The sequence below is a fragment of the Sphaerodactylus townsendi genome, linkage group LG16 (genome assembly GCF_021028975.2).
Source record: "Sphaerodactylus townsendi isolate TG3544 linkage group LG16, MPM_Stown_v2.3, whole genome shotgun sequence".
Classification (NCBI taxonomy): Eukaryota; Metazoa; Chordata; class Lepidosauria; order Squamata; family Sphaerodactylidae; genus Sphaerodactylus; species Sphaerodactylus townsendi.
The window spans coordinates 29,490,168-29,501,473 of record NC_059440.1 but is presented as its reverse complement, the minus strand read 5'-3'; the positions used below and the strand labels follow the sequence as shown (position 1 = coordinate 29,501,473).

At 55.2% G+C, this 11,306-nt stretch overlaps 1 protein-coding gene across 12 annotated transcripts in view; it reads left to right on the top strand.

Annotated features, from left to right (window-relative positions):
• Window positions 1-2,215: 2,215 nt before the first annotated feature.
• EIF4G3 (eukaryotic translation initiation factor 4 gamma 3) overlaps window positions 2,216-11,306 on the top strand; it is a 62,839-nt gene continuing 53,748 nt past the window's right edge. For 10 of the 12 annotated variants that reach the window (XM_048519171.1, XM_048519169.1, XM_048519167.1 and 7 more), the window contains exon 1: window positions 2,217-2,286. The gene's annotated coding sequence lies outside the window, so the exon portion shown is untranslated. Of the gene's footprint in view, window positions 2,287-11,306 lie in introns of all 12 variants that reach the window. The other 2 variants (XM_048519168.1, XM_048519162.1) reach the window with 1 other exon arrangement.

Sequence of the window (11,306 nt, the reverse complement as noted above, 5' to 3'; positions counted from 1 at the left end):
GGTCTCACTTGCCTCCTGTTGCCTGAAGCGATCTTGGCTGGGGGTGGCCCCACTGCAGGGGAAGGGAAGGGCCCCCATGGCTGGTCTCCTGGGCAGTTTTTGGGCAGCTGGTGGGCCCTTGGGTCCAACGCAGAGGCGCCAGCGAGAGAGTTGGCAGCATCTGACAGGCAGGAAGACTATGGAGGAGTCCGTGCTGTCGTACCAAACTCCGGCCTGTCTGTGCAACCGTGTTGGGCAGTTGGATGATGGGCACCTAGTTGCTAAGGTCCCAGCAGGGGGTGCATCTGGCAGCACTCTGTCGTTTGTGAAGAGGCCTGAAGGCCGGGCTGCTGCCACCTGTTCCTTGCCCTGGGGCTCAGTGCGCCTCCTTAGCCAGGTCTTCCGAGCCGCTGCAGCAGAGCCTTGGCGGGCAGAGCAGAGCAGAAGCCTGGCACCTGGGGACGCTGGATGTGCCTCGAGGAAAGCAACGGTGCTGTCCCCAGGCGGGTGGCGGCGAGGCCTGCTCTCCCCCGCGGCCCCTCCCTCCACAGTCCTGTGGCTGGGACGTGGCTCCGTTCTGGTGTGGTGGAGAGGGGTGGCTACCTTGGACAGCTCTGCCCTTCAGGATAGGATGTGGAGCAGCAGGCCAGGAGCACATCTTTTTCTCCTGCTGCGCTATATCGGAGCAGCACACCTGCAGCATTGTGTGGGCCAGAAGGTGCTCCCTCCCCGGTGCTTCTGAAGGGGGCCACTGCAACTGGCGCAACTGCAACGATCCCCCCCCCCCCCGTGTTTACTCTTTGGTGCTTCTGTCTTATCCAGGGTTCTTTTATTCTTGTAGCTTAAGGCACTCGAGGGCAGGCAGGCAGGACTGTGCCTCCTTCCAGATGATGAGCCCCCCTGCGGTGGGCTTTTCTCCGTTCAGCGGCCCTGCGAAGGGGGGGGGGAGCTGTGTGGAGCGTCGCAGGACCCTCGTCCCAAAACCGGCCCCTCCTGTGCCTCCCTCCCTCCCCCAGCTGTGGCTCTAAGCAGGGAGGGGCTGAGCAGCAGCAGGCCGGACGGGCAGGACTCCCAGGGCCCCAGCGGGTGCGGGAGAGGAGGGGGGCCGTGGCTCTGTTGGGCGGGGGTCCAGGGGGGCGGGTTGGGCCTCGCTGCGGGGGAGCCGAGAGTGCCCTCCGGTGGCCGCGCTCCCTCCGTCCTCCCCCCTGCGCCGCAAACCCTCCCCCCCCCCGACCGGGAACCGCCGCCGCAAGCCCCCCAGCACCGCGACGTAAGCGGCCTGTCGCCGAGGAAGGCCGGGGTCGGTGGGCGCCCGCCTGGGGGTGCTGTCGGGTGGCGACCCCGGACACTTCGCGCGCCTGCCTTCGGAAGACCTCCGGAATTTGCCGAACGGCCGGTCCCGCTCGGGTGACTCCGACGACGCGGCCCGAGCGGAGCCGAAAGAGTTTGAAGGGGCGGGGCAGGGGCCGAAGGGCAGGAGCGTGGCGCATGCGCGCCACCGCCGGACGGGGGAGGAGGGAGGGCGAGCGAGCGAGCGAGCGCTTCCGGAGCGTTCCGAGCGCCTCCGAAGAGCCGAGTGGCCGAACGCCCGAGCGTCCTCCGTCCGCCGGACTGCTAGAGGCGGCCGCCAGCGCCATGTTGGATGCTCCGCTTCGTCCGTGAGGAGAATCCGCCGGCATCGCCCGCCCCGCAGCCGCCACTCGCCCGCCAGCCGCCCCGCCCTGCCCAGGGGGGCCGAGACCCGCCGGCGGCGGCGGCCTCATGAGCAGCGGCGCGGCCTGAGGGGCCCCCAGCGCAGGAGGGCGGCGGGCGGGCGCTGAGCGGAGGCAGGCAGGCCGGCCGCGTTGTCACGGAGACCGGCCGGGGGTGCTGGCCCGCCGGGCTGCCCCCGCCGCCGCCGCCGCGCCGCTCCCCGCCGCCCGCCGCCGCCGCCCCGCCGCCGGCCTGGTGGTGGCTCCGCTTGGCCATGAGCCTCCCGCACAAGGCGGCGGCCCTCAAGCCCGGCGCGGCGGCAGCGGCAGCGGCGGGGGGGGCGGCGGCCTCCTCCGGGCCGGGCGTGGCGGCGGGGGCCGGCGGCGGCGTGGCGGCGGCGGGGGCTGGAGCACCAGGGCCGCCGCCACAGCAGCAGCCGCCCGCCGCCGCCGCCGCCGCGCCTCCGCCGGCCGGGCCCCCGCCGCCGCCCGCCCCGCCGCCGCCGCCGCCCCCGGTCGCAGCAGCAGCAGCAGCCGCCGCCGCCGCCACGGCGCCGCCGCCCGCCCCGCCTCACCCGGGCCTGCGGGCCCTCCCGCCGCCACAGCCGCCCCAGTCGTATCCTTCCTCGCCGCCGCCGTGGCCAGCTGGGCCCATCGAGGCTCCCCGCCGCCGCCGCCGCCGGTTGTGCCGCGCCTGTGCCCGTCCCGAGGAGAGCCGCTCCGCTGCTGGTGGTCGGGGGGAGGGGGATGCTCCGGTGCCGCCCAGGGGCCTTCACCTGCCGGGGGCGCGCCGTGCGGGGCTGGGACGTGGCGGGGCCAGCCGTGGGGCCGGGCGCCGTGGCCGGTGGGGAGCCGCTCCTCGTAGGGGCATCTGGGGCTGGACGACCTCCCCCGAGAGGTGCCGCTGAAGGAAGGCCGAAGCAGGGCCCGGTGCGGTGGTCTTGCCTGGTCGCTGGTCAGCACCCAGAGGTGCCCCTCAGCCACAGCAGGGCTGGGTGGCATCTAGCTGGGGGGGGGGGGTGTCACTGCTGCGGGCCAGGTGGGCCAGTAACGTGCCCCCCTCCTGCCTACCTACCGGCCTGCCTGAACAGGAGAAAGGGCGGGAGGGTCGCAGCCTGGGGTGGCCCAGGTGTCGCGTCTGTGGCCCACTTTCAGGAAGGGCCTCCAGTGGTTTTTCGGGGGGGGGGTCTCCTTTGTTTTGTGGAGCCAGCTGGTCCTCCCCAGGGGAAGCCTCGGAGGGTCTGCTCCTCTTTCGCCCCGTTTTCTCTTCTTGTGGTTGTCTGACCATGAAGGTGGCCTAGAAGGCAGTCACCCCCATCCCTTCGCTGTCCGGATCAGCTTCCCCTTGATTGGAAGGGGGGAGAGGGAGAGAGTGGATCTCTTCCTCCAACATTCGCAGGGTGTTTAGGAACCAGACCTCGAAGGAGGGATCCGTGCAGCCTCGGGACAGGAGAGAAGCCGGTGGTCTTTCATGTTTTGATGTTTCAGAGCGGTGGTAGACTTTAGTCGTGGTTTTTGAAGGCCTGCTGTCCAGCCAGCCTTCTGGCGTTTCATTCTGCTCCTTCAAGCTCCAGTTGTGTTTCCTCATGACTGTGTCCTGTAAAGGAGGAAGCTGTGAGAAATCGGCTCAAGGTGCGGCCATCAGGATACAGCTCCCCGGTTTCCTTGATGCGGTCAGGATGAAGGGGGAGGGGAGCTCACTCTGAGGTTTTGGATCTGGGTCTGCCAGACAGTTGAACAAAGGAGGTGTGGTGGACTCTGGAGCCAAAATGCAAGCAGGAGCCCCTTTAGAAGGGGGGGGGTCTGCCCGGGAAGTTAGGACAGTGCGGAAGGTGAAAGGAAACGGAGCTGGGAGACGCAGGCCAGGGCACAAGAGTGGGTGGGAAGGAGGCTGATATAAGAAAGAACAGTGGACGGAGCCTTCCCGCTGCCTAGAAAGCATCTCCTGTACGCAGGGTGAAGCGTCCGAGTTGTAAGGGATGTGGTTGTCTTTCCGGGCAAGATAAGCACACTTTGCTATTAGTGAGCATGGCTGGGGAATTTGCAGGGGCTGCGGGGTAAGATGTTCAGGTGTTTAATGCTAACTTACTTGGGATGCTCCTGGATAATGGCAGAGGTGGTGTAAAAAGATAACACTGCGCTGTTGAACCTGTGTTTTGTTTTGCCCAGGTTCTGAGGCGTCAACAAAGTCTCAGAAAACACGGAGGAGTCCCGGCAGAGTTCTTTCCTTAGGCTGTGCTTGCGGACTGTGTGTGTTGGAAGGCCATTGGTATCCTACTCTTCCTTCAGGGACACAGAGCAAAGGACTGGTGATCTCTGATTTTACTATCTCTCCTCCAAGGTAGGCTAAGTCGGGAGAGAGTTGGTGGTTTCCCCATCTGTCTCCAGAGGTGGTGCCTAAAATGTCTTGCTGGCTCCTAGAAACTTGATTCTGGCAGCCAGAGGCTCGGAGGGGATGTTTCTGGTGGGCCGGGGCCACTGTGAGCATCCCCCACATTCTGGATTCTGTCTTGAATCTCCAGTGTCTGCTCATCAGTTTTTCCTTCATCAGCACAGTGCTTGTAAGAATTGTGACACTTCAAGGCGCTGCATATTGCATGGGCAGAGGCTGAAACACTCGCCCAAGAGCAAAAATGCTGGAGAGCACTTGTTGCTACTTTGCATGATGGATTCGACAATGATGATGTTAAAGGACGATGATATTAAATACCTGATCCTGAGATGAAGGTTCACGCTACCGCTAGCAGTGGTGAGGTGGAATTGTAGGGTCTTATAAGCCAGACGGTGGTTCTAGAATGTGTGTCTGAGCCACTCTGAGGATCCTGGCTGGACACCTTTGGCTCTTGGCTCTTTGTCCTGCATGCCTTCCTGCGCAGCTGTTGCCACCTTCTTGTCCAGTGTGGCAGAGGCGGGTTGCTGGTTGCGGGCATTGTATGTAGCCTCTCAAAGTGTTGGCTCACTCATGGCAAGAAGGAAGGTGCACTCTTGTTTCCCATGTGCTAACCGTTGTGTAGCCTCCTTGGCTGTTGACCAGTGCAACTGGAGCAAGAAGCAGCGATCTGTCTCAGGACTTCATCTTGGCATGCCGCGTGTTAGAAAGGGCAAAAGATCTTGTGTAGAGTCAGCCTTATGGGGCACGTCCACGCATGATGCCTTCTAGGCTGGGCTACTCTTGATACTTTGGATCCTGTTGAAAGCTTGGCGTAAGTCTGCAATATGGTGGCTGATGGTCTCCCAGGAGCCCCTTGGCTGATGCAGAGGCTTGACTTGGCCATTTCCTTCCAGCATACATTGCATGGACCCAAGTTTGGGCTTCAGAATGGGTATTTTGCAAGCTGCAGGTTCTGAGGGATGTGTCTGCTCTTGTGTCCTGCGCTCCTCCAAGTTCTTTCCTGGCCCATGGAAGTGGGGGCCTCCTTTCAAGAGGGGTTTTTCAAAAGTGGAAAGAGCAGCAGCTATTGCTGTCTGTAAGAGCATAAAAAGGAAGCAGCCAGAGTACTTCTTGTAGTACCTGCACAGCAAACTCCTAGAACCCGGCAGAACCATACAGTTGCCAGTCATCAATTGCTAACAAGATTCCAGTTTATGAAATTACTCTGAAACTTTCTCCACACAGTGATTGGGGCACTTATCACGTACCAGTCTGAAAAAAATTCCAGTATGCATTTAATCCTTAGAGGTAATTTTGTCATTTAAATTTAGTTGTAGAACTGCTGGCTAAGGGTTAAATCCCAGCTGCAAGGTCACTGGGGCAAAATTAGGTCATTTTCAGAGATGGAAACCTCATCAGCTGAGTTGGGATGTGAAATGTCTGTTGGTTGGATCAAAAGTCACTCTTAACTGTATCCTTGGAAGTCATCCCATGTGCAAAGCACAAGCCATGATCTTGCCTCTGCATTGCTTGGGGGCTGCATGAGAATGCCCCCCCCCCCACATGTCATTCCAGGATCCTTCTGGGGTTGACCCTTGGGGGGCTTTCTTTGCTGATGGGTGTTGCTTGTAGTGTGTATGGTCAGTTCTGCAAAGCGTTCACATTCTCTCCTCCTATCCCAAGACATAGTGGGTAGCCAGTGTTGAGGCCCGGCATCTGGCAGTGGCCAGCTGTCTCGGGCTTGGAATGGGCTTGCTTGGCATTGTGTGGAGGCCTCCTCTTGTGCAACCTACTGTGGCAGGGGGGAAACCTTATGCCCGTGGTGGCGAACCTATGGCACTCCAGTTGGCCATGCTGGCAGGGGCTGATGGGAATTGTAGCTCATGAACATCTGGAGTGCCATAGATTCGCCACCACTGCTTATGCCAATAACTTGTTTCTGTGCTGCCAAGAGAGTGATGTGAAACTTTCGGTTTTGTTGTCTGGTGTTTTTCCATCTACCTCTTGCTTGGCTCTAGGGCTCCCTTGGAGATTGTCAGCCTCGTGAGGAACCGTAGTAATGTAGGACTGGAGAGATGAAGCAGCTAGTCCTAATTTTCATGGTGGTTTTTGGTTTTGCCTGGGGATGTTTCGTGTGGATGGTGAGAAGGCCTGGAGAAATCTGTGTCCTCATTCCCCAACCATCCAACGTTGGGCACAGACACTGACACGATGGATGCCGGGGCTTTGCCTGGTCTGCTGGCTTGGACTTTGAGGATTTTGTTTTTTGGGGGTTGACTATGGCATTGCTTCTGTTGACCTGTTTTCATGAGATGTGGACCTTTGAGAGCAACACAAGCCGCCTGCCCCCCTTTTTTTTTCAAATGACCTAGTGAGTGGAAGGAAGGACTCCTGAGTGCTGGCAGCTTTCCACATTTACCTTTGCTCCCTTCTCAAGTGGAGTGAGTTTGTTTTGTGGTGGTGTTTTTGTCATTTTGGAAGAGGCCACGTTTTGTATTGCATCAGTGGAAATCGGTAACCCAAAGTTTAGTGTCAAACAGCAGCTTGAATAACCCAACCCTGTTTAGGTGGGACCAGGACATCAGTAGCTGTGCCGTTTGATCATTTTCTTTCTGTTTTGCTGAGATGTGCGTGAGATATTCAGAAGGGGAAATAGAACACTTGCAGGATGGTAGAGGAAGCCCTCTGTTGCTAAGGATTTGGGGAGTTTATTGGTTAACACATATTTCCCACCCTCTCTGGGGCATGAGGTCTTTTGCAAACATGGTCTCAAGGGTGTTCCAGCGTTCTCTAGGAGTGTGCAAAGGATCTCCATATTAATTTGCATTCCAGTTGTATTAGCAGAAGAGGTCGTGGAAGGCTGCATCTGTGTTTGAGGGTGCCCAAAAGAGCCTTTTTCTGTGTCTGTGCATACACTTGGTAAGGCATCTGTATAGAATTAACATTTGCATAGCAACTGTGTAGGTTTTTCCCTGATGAGCAGGGGCAGAGGTGGATTCCTCTGGAGAAATTTGGGACTGGGGCCAGTGCTGCCTTCGCTCTCTTCTTGCCCTGAGCTTTCTCTGATTTTACTACTTGGATCAACTGCTAGGCCTTGCTCATTGCCACTCTTCAGGTTTTCCCGCTGGTGTTCAGCAAGCACACCTTCACCATTGCAGAAGATTTTCTGACCCTCCTGGTCTCTGGCAGAGGTGGAGATGGCTTTGGCAACAGCCTAATGTGTCTTAAATGTTCTGCGTGTGGCTTTCCCAAGCGGTCACTCCCTTCATGCTGTGCTGAAGCTGTGTGTTGGATTTGCCTCAGTAGAGCAGTATATTTATCAGTGTGAAAAATGAAATACAGATTTGTTCAGTGTTAGCTGATCTGAAATCCCTGCGCTGGGGAGGGGGAACGTAACATAGGCTTACTTGGACAGGCGAGTTCCAAAAAGTTGAACTAATTTAGAGTGGATCCCGCTTGAGAACCACTGCTTCTTTTTGTATGCTGGAAATATTGTTTCTTTTGCATTCTGCTTCAGGGAAAATGCAGTGAAATTGGAAAAGATGGTACATTCATCTAACCACCTGTTCTGGTTCATTTGAAAGTCTTCTTGATTTGTTCTGGCTGCACATCAGGCCAGCTTCAAAGCCACATTCTGGTGAACTTGGGGGTTTAACTTGCTCCCCTTAAAGTCTTCTTAGAGTAGCTTGTTCAACTGTGACAGTCTCTGTTTCACTTGCAGCGTGAAACCTCCTTAGCAAGTCCTCTCTTGTAGCTTCTGTTCTTCTTCACCCTGGAAATATTGAGGTGACTTTACTGCTGCATCCTGTAAAGCAGTTTGTAAGAATTACCAAGCTTGTAGAACCCACCCAGAGAGGAACTATATCCATGTGCTGTACTGTTCCGTCCTGTATTTATTTCTAAAGCTGTTAAAATGTATTGTTGATTGCTTTCACGGCTCAATTCGACGGGTTGTGGTGGGTTTTCCAGGCTGTGTGGCTGTGGCCTGGTGGATCTTGTTCCTAACGTTTCGCCTGCATCTGTGGCTGGCATCTTCAGAGGTGTACCACAGAGAGAAGTCTGCTACACACTGTGTCACACGCTGTTAAAATGTCCTAGGTGAACTGAGTGAATGTAACGCTAAATTGTTCTGTCATCTCAAGCATCTTCACTTTCAGATTGAGAAGGCTTCTGATGGTTCTCCTGCTGCCTCTTTTTTTTTTTTTTTGAGAGGAGGGAGTGGAATCAAAGACAGAAAGCCATCATAGGATGTGAGTCTTTCCTGATCATTTCTCCTCTTAGTGCTGGGATTGTTTGGCCGCTTGGCAGGAGTGGAGTTCTGAATGGAGTGAGTTGGGCACTTTGCCTCCGCGGACACCTCTTTCTCCCCCGTTTGTGTTAACAGGAAAGAGTACGTGTGCTTTTAAGCAGTGACTCTGGCTTATTTGTTTATGTCTTTCACCCACCCTTCTCAGGGAAGGCTACAGAAGCCAAAAATGCAATGAGAACAGTATAAGATGTATTTCTGGAAGCCTCATGGTCAGAACAAACCTGTCCTTGTGTTGGAGTTCCCTTCCAGACGGGGCTTGCTTGATGCATTTGGCAGACAGTGTTTAGTCATAATTGCAGAAGAGAGTGAGATTCCTGGAGCAAAGGTCCTGGGGTGGGAGGAGAAAAGGTTTGGCAGCAAGGTGTGTGTTTCCTGTCAGGTGCCTCTTAAAAGCTTGGCCTTTGTGGCCGCTGGTGTGATGTCCAGTTCCCGGAACCTGGGTTTCTCCTAGAGAGCAGAGAGTGCCCTTTTAGCCTGCCTCTGCGAACAGACAATGCCTGTGTTTCTGCGGTGCTTTTGCAAGAGGCGCTTTCTGGCTTGAGCCTGGCAATTGAGGAGATGTCCCCTGAAGAGCCTGTGCGGTTGGCCTCCCTCCTTCTCTTTCTGCCTTGTGCTGCTGAGCCCTTCAAAAGGCTGGCATTGACCAGAGAGACAAAGAGCTCTTTCAGGCCTGGAGCTTTTGTTAACATTCCCCGTGTTCCTCTTCTCTGCTCCGGACTCTAATTGTTAATCCTCAAGTTCAGCAGCTCCAGTGGCATTTTGAGAATGGAAATCACTTCCTGGTTTGAAAAAGCAAACAGTTGTGGGAAAAGCAGGGGGCATATTCCGCTTGTGCTTGGCTGGGCCCTCCACATGCAAGACGTTGCCACGAAAGAGAAAGGAGCCCTCTGTGCTGGCGTAGCTTTCCATAAACTTTTGGAACTCTTTTATGTGCCTGGACAGGTCAGGCAGGCTACAAGGGTTGAAGGCTTGTCTCTTCACAGTATTTTAAGGCCTGCTTCCCCCAGGGGATGGGGAGAAGGTTCAGAAAGTGCCATGGCTCTAGACACTGGATCAGCCAGCCTTCTCCTTGATCTGTATGTGAAATGATCACATTCAGCTTGGAGTCTCTTCTGCTCAGGCTCCTTGAGAGCTCCTCTTAGTCTCGTAACTACCATTGGGAAAGGTTTGTGTTGTTAGAAGACTGATTTCACAAAGAAGTCACTTGCATGTGTTGCCTTCAGGTGCCCCTGTTCTACGATTTCCTCTGTCCAAGCGGTGTGTTATCTAGTGAGCCAGTCATTCCTGAATGAGGCATGGGCAAAGATGATGCCACCATCTGTCCACTTAATCATTAATTGTTTGTGTGCCTAATGAATGAACAGGAGCGAGTGCCGTTGGGGCCTTTGTGGTAGCTTGGAGGGGAAGTGCCCACCTGGAGACATTGTGCCTCTTGTTTCCCAGGGGATTCTAGCAGAAGGGAGATCTCGTGTGACCAATCCTGGGTTGCGCAGGTAGGAGGAGAATCTCGTCACCACTTGAACAGGATACACATCAACCACGGAAAGTGGCTTTCACTTGGTGTCTCTGATACGGCAAGCTCTCTTACACGTGTCGTTGCAATCCATGTCTGATGTGCTGTGGGAGTGCTGCTGCTGTTGCTGAAAGCATGTGGCATTCACTTGTAATATGCCATGTTGCAACTTGCACCTCCCATGTGTCGGGGAACGACTGTTTGAAAGAGCAGCTGAAGACCTTGGCGCTGCTGTGTGTGTCTCTTGGTGGAGACAACTTTGAGAACCTTGGAAGAGCTCTGCTGGATCAGACCTGTGGTCCATCTAGCCTGGCTACCCGTTTGATGTGTAGGCCAACCAGTTGCCCTGAAGGGCCTGGCAGTGCGCAGGGCATAGAGGGCAAGGCCTTCTACCAGTATTCAGAGGTTGATTGCTTCTGAATATGGATGTTTTCTGCAGTCACCCTGTTTCAGGATAAAGATGACACCAGCTTTGAGGATTCATCCACCATTTCCTGGATTGTCTTTGTTCTAGAACCGTGGGGCGGACCTATGGCACTCCAGATGTTCATGGACTACAATTCCCATCAGCCCCTGCCAGCATGGCCAATTGGTCCAACCCCTGCCATGCAGGAATACACAATCAAAGCATTCCCAACAAATGGCCATCCAGCCTCTGTTTAAAAACCTCTAAAGGAGGAGACTCTGCCACATTCCGAGTCAGTGTATTTCTCTGTTGAACAGCTCTTACCATCAGGAAGTTCTTCCTAATGTTTACATGGAATCTCTTTTCCTGTACCTTGAATCCATTACTCCTTGTCCTAGTCTCTGGAGTAGCAGAAAACAAGCTTGCTCCCTCTTCAACATGATATCCCTTCAAATATTTAGACATGGCTATCATGTCACCCCTTAACCTTCTCCTCTCCAGACTAATCATACCTAGTTCCGTAAGTCTGTCGTCATAGGGCATGGATTCCAGATCTTCTACCATTTTGGTTGCTCTCCTTTGGACCCATTCCAACTCATCAATATCCTTCCTGAATTGCAGTGCCCAGAACTGCACACAGTATTCCAGATGAGGTCTAACCAATGCAGAATAGAGAGGTACTATTATGTCCCTCGATGTAGACACTATACCCCTACAGATGCAGCCCAGAATTGCATTGGCTTTCTTGGCTGCCGCATCACACTACTGACTCATGCTCAGTTTGTGGTCTACTAAGACTCCCAGATCCCTTTCACATGTACTGATTCCAGTCATTTGGATACTTCTTGGGAGGCAAACTCTGCCAACACTGTAAGAACCAACAAATTTCTCACTTGCCTTGCAGACAACTTTATGGTCCAGAAGGTGGAAGAAGGGATGGGGATTTTAGATCGGCTCCTAACCAGCAATGATGACCTGGTTAATGCGGTGGAAGTGGTAGGATCCTTAGGCGGAAGTGACCACGTTCTCCTGGAGTT